Genomic DNA, 11,580 nt, shown 5'->3' on the forward strand with positions numbered 1-11,580 from the left:
TTTGTGGGAGAGTGTTTCACATTTCAACCACCCTTTGCATGAAGTGTTTCCTAACTTCTGCCCTGAATGGCCCGACTCTGATTTTAGGTTATGACCCCTTGTCCTAGACTCCCCCACTGGCAGAAAAAGTTTCTCTCTCTCTCTACCCTATCAATTCTTTTTGAAACCCGAAAAATATCAATCAAATCACCCCTTCCATTCTATATTCCAGGGAATACAAGCCTAGTTTATGTAATCTAAAGGGCAGCATCATTCTGTACTAATATAAAAGCAAAATACTGCGGATGCTGGAAATCTGAAATAAAAACAAGAAATGCTGGAACCACTCAGCAGGTCTGGCAGCATCTGTGAAAAGAGAAGCAGAGTTAACGTTTCGGGTCAGTGACCCTTCATCATTCTGTACTGAGCTGGTTAGCTCTGGTGTAGGGAGATGGAGGGTTTGGTGGGTGAGGGGAAGAGGTGGGTGAAGGCAAGGGGCATTCAGTCTTTTGTGGCAAACAAGTGCTGTTTTCCAGTCATAGCTAAAACTTACAAAACCAGTCAGATCAGAAGAGACAGGAATTCCTACCAGAGCTGATGACAGATTAATGTTCATTCAATGTCATGCAATGCGGGTAAACCTCAATTTGAAGTCAATGGAATGGGAAATTGAGCGGGGTACAGAATGGACAGTTAGTCACCAACATTCATAGGAACAGGATGAGGCCATTCAGCCCCTTGAGCCTGCTCCGCCATTCACCTAGATCATGGCTGATCGGTATCTTAACCCCATTTACTTGCCTTGGTTCCGTAACCCACAATACCCTTGCCTAACAAAAATTGATCACAGTTTTGATATTTTCAATTGACCCCCAGCCTCAACAGCTTTTTGAGGGACAGAGTTCCTGACTTCCACTACCCTTTGTGTGAAGAAGTGCTTCCAGACATTACCCCTGAATGACCCAGCTCTAATTTTAAGATTATGCCCCTTGTTCTGGACTTCCTCATCCTATCATATCCTTTATTCGTAGAATTACAGAATGTTGGGGGGGTTTAAACTAATTTGGCAGGGGGATGGGAGACAGAGTGGAGGTATAGTAGGGGGTAATGCACAGTCAAATGTAGAAGAGAAACTAAGTCAGTCTGGAAGGCAGAGTAAATAGAGACCTGTTAAGACACAAGCGAATAATGCAAGGTTGGATTGCATCTATTTCAATGCAAGGAGTCTTACAAGTAAGGCAAATGAATTGAGTTGATTAACACATGGGAATATGATATTATCGCTATCACAGAGACATGGTTGAGGGAAGGGCAGGACTGGAAGCGCAATAATCCAGGGTATAGAATCTTCAGGCGTGACAGGGAGGGGTTAAAAGAGGAGGTGGCATTGCACTGTTGATCAAGGAGTCAATTACTGCAGTAAGGAGGGATGATATCTTAGAAGGTTCCTCTAATGAGGCCATATGGGTAGAACTTAAAAACAAAAAGGGGGCAATCACTTGGCTGGGAGTGTACTACAGGCCTCCAAACAAACAAACAGTCAGGGAGAGTTAAAGGAGCAGATATGCAGGCAAATCTCAGACAGGTGTAAAAATAATAGGGTAATAATAGTAGGGGATTTCAACTTCCCCAATATCAGCTGGGATGGTCTTAGTGCAAAAGGCTTAAAGGGGGCAGAATTCTTCAAGTGCATACAGGAGAGCTTTTTGAGACAGCACGTAGAAAGTCCTACAAGAGAAGGGGCAGTACTGGACCTAATCCTAGAGAATGAAGCCTGGCAAGTGGTAGAAGTGTCAGTGGGGGAGCATTTCGGGGATAGTGACCATAACTCTAAGATTTAAGGTAGTAATGGAAAAGGACAAAGATGGATGTCGAGGGATATAGAGGATTGGATAAAAAAAAAAGGCAGGCTTATGGCAGATTCGGAGCGCTGAAAACAGTGGAGGCCCTAGAGGAATATAGAAAGTGTAAGGGGGTACTTAAAAAAGTAATTAGGAGAGCAAAGAGGGGACATGAAAAAACACTGGCGGGCAAGATAAAGGAAAGTCCTAAGGCATTTTATAAGTATATTAAGGGCAAGAGGATAACAAGGGAAAGAGTAGGGCCCATTAGGGACCACAGTGGCAATCTGTGTGTGGAGCTGGAGGACATAGGTGAGGTTTTAAATGATTATTTTTCATCTGTGTTCACTATGGAGAAGGACGATGTAGGTGTAGAGATCAGGAAGGGGGATTGTGATATACTCGAACAAATTAGCATTGAAGGGAGGAAGTATTAGAAGTTTTAGTAGGCTTAAATGTGGATAAATCCCCAGGCCCAGATGAGATGTATCCAGGCTGTTATGTGAGGCAAGGAAGGAGATAGCAGGGGCTCAGACAAAAATTTTCAAATCCTCTCTGGCCACAGGAGAGGTACCAGATGACTGGAGGACAGTGAATGTGGTACCATTATTCAAGAAGGGTAGCAGGGATAAACTAGGAAATTACAGGCCGGTGAGTCTAACATCAGTGGTAGGGAAACTATTAGAAAAAATTCTGAGGGACAGGGTTAATCTCCACTTGGAGAGGCAGGGATTAATCAGGAATAGTCAGCATGGCTTTGTCAGGGGGAGATCCTGTCTAATAAACTTGATTGAATTTTTCGAGGAGGTGACCAGATGTGTAGATGAGGGTAAAACAGTTGATGTAGTATACATGGATTTCAGTAAGGCTTTTGGTAAGGTCCCGCCTGGGAGATTGGTTAAGAAGGTAAGAGCCCATGGGATCCAGGCCAATTTGGCAAATTGGATCCAAAATTGGCTTAGTGGCAGGAAGCAGAGGGTGATGGTCAAGGGTCGTTTTTGCGAGTAGAAGCCTGTGACCAGTGGTGTACCATATAGATCAGTGCTGGGACCCTTTCTGTTTGTTGTGTACATTAATGATTTAGACGTGCGTATAGGAGGTATGACCAGTAAGTTCACAGATGACACAAAAGTTGGTGGTAAATAGTGAGGAGGAAAGCCTTAGATTACAGGACGATATAGATGGGCTGGTAAGATGGGCGGAGCAGTGGCAAATGGAATTTAATCCGGAGAATGCAGAGGTGATGCATTTTGGGAGGACTAACAAGGCAAGGGAATATACAATGGATGGTAGGACCCTAGGAATTACAGAGGGTCAGAGGGACCTTGGTGTACTTGTCCATAGATCACTGAAGGCAGCAGCACAGGTAGATAAGGTGGTTAGGAAGGCATCTGGGATACTTGCCTTTATCAGCCGAGGCATAGAATATAAGAGCAGGGAGGTTATGATGGAACTGTATAAAAGCTAGTTAGGCCACAGCTGGAGTACTGTGTACAGTTCTGGGAACCACACTATAGGAAGGATGTGATTGCACTGGAGAGGGTGCAGAGGAGATTCACAAGGATGTTGCCTGGGCTGGAGCATTTCAGCTATGAAGAGAGACTGAAAAGGCTAGAGTTGTTTTTCTTAGAGCAGAGAAGGCTGAGGCCGGTGGTGGGGGGGGGGGGGGGGTGGGGGGGGGGGGGGAACCTGATTGAGGTATAAAAAATTATGAGGATAGGATAGATAGGAAGAAACTTTTTCCTTTAGCGGAGGAGTCAATAACCAGAGGCATAGATTTAAGGTAAGGGGCAAAAGGTTTAGAGAGGATTTGAGGAAAAAAAGATTTCACCCAGAGGGTGATTGGAATCTGGAACACACTGCCTGAAGGATGTGGTAGAGGCAGGAACCCTCACAACAATTAAGAAGTATTTAGATGAGCACTTGAAACGCCATAGCATACAAGGCTACGGGCCAAGTGCTGGAAAATGTGATTAGAATAATTAGGTGCTTGATGGCCGGCACAGACACGATGGGCCTCATGGCTTGTTTCTGTGCTGTATAACTCTATGACTCTAATGTCTACATCACAGAAGGAGGCCATTCAGCTTGTTGTGTCTGTGCCAGTTTTCTGCAAGAGCAGCTCACCTAATCCCACTCTCCTGCCTTTTCTCTGTAGCCCTGCATTTTTTTTTATGCTTCAGATAATTATCCAGTTCTCTTTTCAATGTCTCGATTGAATCTGCCTCCACCACACTCTCAAAATCAGAGAATCACAGAATTGTTATGGTGCAGAAGGAGGCCATTCGTCCCATCGTGTCTGCACCAGCTCTCTGAAAGAGCAATTCACTTTGAGCCAATTCCCCTGCCTTCTCCCTGTAACCCTGTACATTCTTCCTTCTAGTTCCTTTTTGAATTCTTCAGTTGAACCTGCCTCCACCACACTCTCAAGCAGTGCATTCCAAACTTTAACCACTCGCAGTGTTTTTTTTTAAATTCATTCATGGGATGTGGGCGACGCTGGCTAGGCCAGCATTTATTGCCCATCCCTAATTGCCCTTGAGAAGGTGGTGGTGAGCTGCCTTCTTGAACCACTGCAGTCCATGTGGGGTAGGTACACCCACAGTGCTGTTAGGAAGGAATTTCCAGGATTTTGACCCAGTGACAGTGAAGGAACAGCGAACTAGTTTCAAGTCAGGATGGTGTGCGACTTGGAGGGGAACTTGCAGGTGGTGATGTTCCCATGTATTTGCTGCCCTTGTCCTTCTAGTAGGTAGAGGTCACGGGTTTGGAAGGTGCTGTCTAAGGAGCCTTGGTGCATTGCATCTTGTAGATGGTACACACTGCTACCACTGTGCGTCGGCAGTGGAGGGAGTGAATGTTTGTAGATGGGGTGCTAATCAAGCGGGGTGCTTTGTCCTGGATGGTGTCGAGCTTCTGGAGTGTTGTTGGAGCTGCACCCTTCCAGGCAACTGGAGAGTATTCCATCACACTCCTGACTTGTGCCTTGTAGATGGTGGACAGGATTTGGGGAGTCAGGAGGTGAGTTACTCGCCTCAGGATTCCTAGCCTATGGGGCGATATCGGTGTAAATATGATTTTCCTCATGTTGCCTTTGATTCTTTTGCCAATCACCTTAAATCGGTGTCCTCTGGTTCTCAACCCTTCCACCAAGGGAACAGTTTCTCTCTAACTACGCTGTTCAGACCCTTCATCATTTTGAACACCTCTACCAAATCTCCCCTTAATTTTCTCTTCTCCAAGGCGAATAGCCCCAGCTTCTCCAATCTAATCACGCAACTGAAGTTCCTCATCACGGAACCATTCTCGTGAATTATTTCTGCACCCTCTCCATGCCTTCACAACCTTCATAACGTATGAAGCCCAGAATTGGACACAGTACTCAGTTGAAGCCGATCCAGGGTTTTATACAGGTTCATCATAACTTCCTTGCTTTTATATTCCATGCCCTTATTTATAAAGCCTAGGATCCCGTATGCTTTATGGAGTCATTTATGCTGGGGATATTGGCCACCTCGAGGACTTCTGCATTGGGGATACTGTCCTGCCACCTGATGCCAAGGATTCTCCGGAGGCAACGAAGATGGAATGAGTTGAGTCCTCACTCTTGGTTGACATACGTTGTCCAGGCCTTGCTGCCATAGAGCAAGGTACTGAGGACACAGGATTGAAACACTCGGACTTTTGTGTTCCGTGTCAGTGCGCCATTTTCCCACTCTCTTGGCTAGTCTGGACATAGCAGCGGACGCCTTTCCCATGCACTTGTTGATTTCTGCATCGAGAGACAGGTTACTGGTGATAGTTGAGCCTAGGTTGGTGGACTCTTGAACTACTTCCAGAGTGTGGTCGCCAATAATGATGGAATGCAGAAGTCCTCGAGGCGGCCAACATCCCTAGCATATACACCCTACTGAACCAGCGGTGCTGGAGATGGCTTGGCCATGTGAGCCGCATGGAAGATGGCAGGATCCCCAAGGATGCATTGTACAGCGAGCTCGTAACTGGTATCAGACCCACTGGCTGTCCATGTCTCCGCTTTAAAGACGTCTGCAAATGTGACATGAAGTCCTGTGACATTGACCACAAGTCGTGGGAGTCAGTTGCCAGTGATTGCCAGAGCTGGCGGACAGCCATAACGGCGGGGCTAAAGAGTGGCGAGCCAAAGAGACTTAGCAGTTGGCAGGAAAAAAGACAGAAGTGCAAGGAGAGAGCCAACTGTGTAACAGCCCAGAAAACCAATTTTATCTGCAGTGTCTGTGGAAGAGTCTGTCACTCTAGAATTGGCCTTTATAGCCACTCCAGGCACTGCTTCACAAACCACTGACCACCTCTAGGCGCTTACCCATTGTCTCTCGAGACAAGGAGGCCAAAGAAGAGTCATTTATGGCACAGAAGGCAGCCATTTGGCCCATTGTCTTGGTTTTGGCCTTCAGCTAGTTGAGGTTGAAGAGTTTACCATCAGTGCAATATGTTATTACCTCATCCGGGGGGGAGCCTGTCAGTAATAAGTTGCACCATTGCTACCAGAAAGATTGAGAATAGTGTTGGTGCAATGATACACCCGTTTGATGCCTACTTTGACAGGGATGGGGTCTGTGGTGAAGCCATTGCACTGTACTGTCATTTGCATATTGTCATGTCAGAGACGGAATATATTTGTGAATTCAGCTGAGCATCCACATCACTGTAGCACCTTCCAAAGGACAGTTTGATTCACTGAGTCAAATGCTTATGTGAGATGGAAGAAAGCCATGTACAAATGGATGGTCTGCTCTCTATACATTTCCTGAAGTTGACATGCTGTGAAGATGATGTTGGTTATTCCTCTGGCGGGTTGGAAGCCACACTGGAACTCTGGAAGGATCTCCTCTGCAAGTGATGAAAGGTGATTAAGAAGCATCCTAGCTAGGATTTTGACAACAGTTGAAAGCAATGCTATACCTCTAATTTCAACTGGTCTCCTTTCTTGAAGATTGTGATCAGCTCTAAAGTCATCTGGAATTTCTTAATTCTGCAAGAGCTTCACAAGTAGGCCATGTATGCGAGAGATCAGTATGTCTCCTCCTTGTTTCAGTACTTCGGCAGGGATATTGTCAGGATCAGAAGCTTTGTTGATTTTTGTTGACAGCAGTTATCATTTTGTCAAGTGTTGGATCATCATCTAGCTCACCTCTGATTGGATGTTTTGGGGGGTTCTCCAGCATCTACAGGTCCACCATGGAGTTCTGATTGGGTAGTTCTACAAAGTGCACTTTCCAGAGGGTGTTGAAACTGCCTGTGTCTTTGAGGAGAGTCTCTTCATCTTTGGATCTTACTGATGGGGCGGGTTGCAGCGACCAACTCCGTTGGCAGCTGATGAATAACCAGAACAGCCTCCAGATACGGAGGCCAGCTGCTAATTAAACAGGACCTGTCCTGACTAGTTAGTAGACACGGGTCGCAAGGGCAGGGAGTTTAGGGTGAGGTAGAAGGGGGTGATGAGCGAAAAATATTGGGCCAGGACATTGAGAAGAATTCCCAGAATCACAGAACATAGGAACAGCAGTAGGCCATTCTGCCCATCGAGCCTGCTCCGCCATTCAAACAGATCATGGACGATCATCTACCTCAACACCACTTTCCCGTGCTATCTCCATATCCCTTGATGTCATTCATTTCCAGAAATCTATCGATCTCTGTCCTGAACATGCTCAAAGATTGAGATTCCACAGCCCTCTGGGGTCGAGAATTCCACATATTCACCATCGTCTGAGTGAAGAAACTCCTCCTCATCTCAGTCCTAAATGGCCTGCTCCTTATTCTGAGACTGTGTCCCCTGGTTCTAGAGTCACCGGCCAGGGGAAACATCCTATCTACATCTACCCTGTCACGCCCTGTCAGAATTTTGTAAGTTTCAATGAGATCACCTCTCACTCTTCAAAACTCGAGAGAATACAGGCCCAGTTTATGCAATCTCTCCTCATAAGACAATCCCTCCATCCCAGAGATTAGTCTGGTGAACCTCCGTTGCACTCCCTTTATGGTAAATATATCCTTCTTTACATAAGGAGACCAAAACAGTACACAATACTCCAGGTGTGGCCTCTGACTACAAAATACTGCAGTACAGAGGGATCTGGGTGTTCTTGTACATGAAACACAAAAAGTTAGCACGCAGGTGCAGCAAGTAATTAGGAAGGCAAATGGAATTTTGGCTTTTATTGCTAGGGGGTTGGAGTTTAAAAATAGGGAAGTTTTGTTACAACTGTACAGGCTGTGAGGCCACACCTGGAAAACTGTATGCAGTTCTGGTCCCTGTATTTAAGGAAGGATATACTAGCATTGGAGGCAGTTCAGAAAAGGTTCACTAGGCGGATTCCTGGGATGAAGGGGTTGGCTTATCAAGAACAACCAGTTAGGCCTTTATTCATTGGAGTTTAGAAGAATGAGAGGTGATCTTATCAAAACGTACAAGATTCTAAGGGGACTTGACAGGGTAGATGTTGAGAAGATGTTTCCACTGGTGGGGGAATCTCAAACGAGGGGACATAGTTACAGAATAAGGGGGCACACATTTAAAACTGAGATGCAAAGGAATTTCTTCTCTCAGAGGGTGATGAATCTCTGGAATTCTCTGCCTCAGAGAGTTGTAGAGGCTAGGTCATTAAATGTATTTAAGGAGGAGGTAGATAGATTTTTGAAATCTCGGGGAGTCGAGGGTTTGGCGGAGCAGGCCCGAAAGAGGAGTTGAGGCCCGGGACAGATCAGCCATGATCTCATTGAATGGCGGGGCAGGCTTGAGGGGCTGAATGGCCTACTCTTGCTACTATTTCTTATAGAACATAGAACATTACAGCGCAGTACAGGCCCTTCGGCCCTCGATGTTGCGCCGACCTGTGAAACCATCTGACCTACACTATTCCATTTTCATCCACATGTCTATCCAATGACCACTTAAATGCCCTTAAAGTTGGCGAGTCCACTACTGTTCCAGGCAGGGCGTTCCACGCCCCTACTACTCTCTGAGTAAAGAAACTACTTCTAACATCTGTCCTATATCTATCACTCCTCAACTTAAAGCTATGTCCCCTCGTGTTTGCCATCACCATCCGAGGAAAAAGACTCTCACTATCCACCCTATCTCACCCTCTGATTATCTTATATGTCTCTATTAAGTCACCTCTCCTCCTCCTTCTCTCCAACGAAAACAACCTCAAGTCCCTCAGCCTTTCCTCGTAAGACCTTCCCTCCATACCAGGCAACATCCTAGTAAATCTCCTCTGCACCCTTTCCAAAGCTTCCACATCCTTCCAATAATGCGGTGACCAGAACTGCACGCAATACTCCAGGTGCGGTCTCACCAGAGTTTTGTACAACTGCAGCATGACCTCGTGGCTCCGAAACTCGATCCCCCTACTAATAAAGGCTAACACACCATATGCCTTCTTAACAGCCCTATTAACCTGGGTGGCAACTTTCAGGGATTTATGTATCTGGACACCAAGATCTCTCTGTTCATCTACACTACCAAGAATATTCCCATTAGCCCAGTACTCTGCATTCCTGTTACTCCTTCCAAAGTGAATCACCTCACACTTTTGCACATTAAACTCCATTTGCCATCTTATGTTCTTATGTCCTCACTAAGGCGCTATACAATTGCAGCAAGACTTCTTTACTCCACTACTCAAAATTCTCTTGCGATGAAGGCCAACATAGCACTTGCCTTCCTAATTGATTTTTACACCTGCAGAACTCCCCTCCTCTTCTTCAAAATAGTGGAGGTGGGGTCTTTAACTTCGCCTGAGAGATGGTTTAAGGTCTCATCCAAAAGATGAAAGGAGTACACCTTCAGTACGGCACTGGCAGTGTCCGCCTGGATTATGTGCTCAAATCTCTGGAATGGGCTTCAATGTACAACCTTCTGACTCAGAGGCAAGAGTGCTGCAGCTTTATTTCACTAGGATATCATAGGTTGTAAAAGTACTTCAGGACAGCTAGACCACATCAAAGGGGCCCTTTAATTCCACATTTACTTTTTTCTACAGTCAATGTTTAACTGTACCATACACAAGTAGATTCACAGGATGCAATTAGACAAATGGAGCTGTGCCAGCTCTCAAAGTGCTACCCATTTAATCCCATTCTCCTGCTCTCACAACCTCCAATGTTGCTTTTCCCCAAGTATTGATCTATATTTCTCAAGGATCATTAGTAAACAGAGAGTAGATCACAATACTGATGAAAGGTCACAAACCTGAAACGTTAACTCGGTTTCTCTCCACAGATAATGCCAGACCTGCTGAGTGTTTCCAGCACTTTCTGTTTATGTTTGAGATTTCCAGCATCCGCAGTATTTTGCTTGTGTACGAGATCAGAGTGACTGGATTGTGAGTAAACAGATCCCAGATAAATATTCCAAGTCGGACCCTCACCGTCGTCTCTGAAGTTAGAGCCCCAGTTCTTTGTTTAGAAAATAGTTAAACCTCAGAGGCACTTGCTTCCTCTCCAGTTTTGTTGAAAACAAATTAAAACTTCGTACCTTCAAGCTGTAGTGATTAGAAAGGGCACCAAAAGTTCAGTTCAGTGCTGTGCTCGCCTGGATATGCTAAAAGTTCTTTAGCTTTCCTTGCAGCGCTTTTATGAGGCTCCTCCCCTACCCAACATCACACAATCTGTCTGCCTTTCAACTTTTTTTGGGCTCTTGGTTTGATTAAGCAGCCGCAGCTGACCGTTTCAGCACACACCATGTGTTCCGAGTTTCGGATCAGTTTGACAGGGGCTGATCGCGTGTTTGGCGAGTGCGCTGTGAGTTTGAACCCCGGCTGCAACAGGAAAGAGCCACTTTCTACAACGCCTTCATTTGAAGCTGACTCCCTCCTAGTCATAGAGTTAGACAGCACAGAAACAGGTCCTTTGGCCCATCATGTCCGTGCCAGCCATCAAGCACCGATCTATTCAAAATCCATTTTCCTGCACTTGGCCCCTAGCCTTGGATGCTGTGACGTTTCAAATCCTCAGCTAAATACTTCTTAAATGTTGTGAGGGTTCCTGCCTCTACCACCCCTTCAGGCAGTGTGTTCCAGATTCCAACCACCTTCTGGGTGAAATCTTTTTTCCTCAAATCCCCTCTAAACCTCCTGCCCCTTACCTTAAATCTATGGCCCCTGGTTATTGACATCTCCGCTAAGGGAAAAAGTTTCTTCCTATCTACCTTATCTATCCGGCACAGTGGCGCAATGGTTAGCACCGCAGCCTCACAGCTCCAGTGACCCGGGTTCAATTCTGGGTACTGCCTGTGCGGAGTTTGCAAGTTCTCCCTGTGTCTGCGTGGGTTTTCGCCGGGTGCTCCGGTTTCCTCCCACCTCCAAAGGCTTGCAGGTTGATAGGTAAATTGGCCATTGTAAATTGCCCCTAGTGTACGTAGGTGACTGGTGGGGATGTGGTAGCGAATATGGGGTTAATGTAGGATTAGTATAAATGGGTGGTTGTTGGTTGGCACAGACCTAGTGGGCCGAAGGGCCTGTTTCAGTGCTGTATCTCTAAAATAAAAAAAATGCCCCTCATAATTTTGTATACCTCAATCAGGTCCCCCCTCAGCCTTCTCTGCTCCAAGGAAAACAACCCTAGCCTATCCAGTCTCTCTTCATAGCTGAAATGCTCCAGCCCAGGCAACATCCTGGTGAATCTCCTCTGCACCCTCTCCAGTGCAATCACATCCTTCCTATAGTGTGGCGCCCAGAACTGTACACAGTGGTCCAGCTGTGGCCTAACTAGCGTT

At 46.0% G+C, this 11,580-nt stretch overlaps 1 protein-coding gene across 3 annotated transcripts in view; it reads right to left on the reverse strand.

Moving 5' to 3' along the window:
* Positions 1-10,473, reverse strand: part of LOC137377358 (alpha-1,3-mannosyl-glycoprotein 4-beta-N-acetylglucosaminyltransferase C-like) — a 56,778-nt gene extending 46,305 nt beyond the window's left edge. For 2 of the 3 annotated variants that reach the window (XM_068046955.1, XM_068046953.1), the window contains exon 1: positions 10,057-10,473. The gene's annotated coding sequence lies outside the window, so the exon portion shown is untranslated. The remainder of the gene's footprint in view (positions 1-10,056) is intronic. The other variant, XM_068046954.1, reaches the window with a different exon arrangement.
* Between the last annotated feature and the right edge of the window lie 1,107 nt (positions 10,474-11,580).

The sequence above is a fragment of the Heterodontus francisci genome, chromosome 14 (genome assembly GCF_036365525.1).
Source record: "Heterodontus francisci isolate sHetFra1 chromosome 14, sHetFra1.hap1, whole genome shotgun sequence".
NCBI classification, from domain to species: Eukaryota; Metazoa; Chordata; class Chondrichthyes; order Heterodontiformes; family Heterodontidae; genus Heterodontus; species Heterodontus francisci.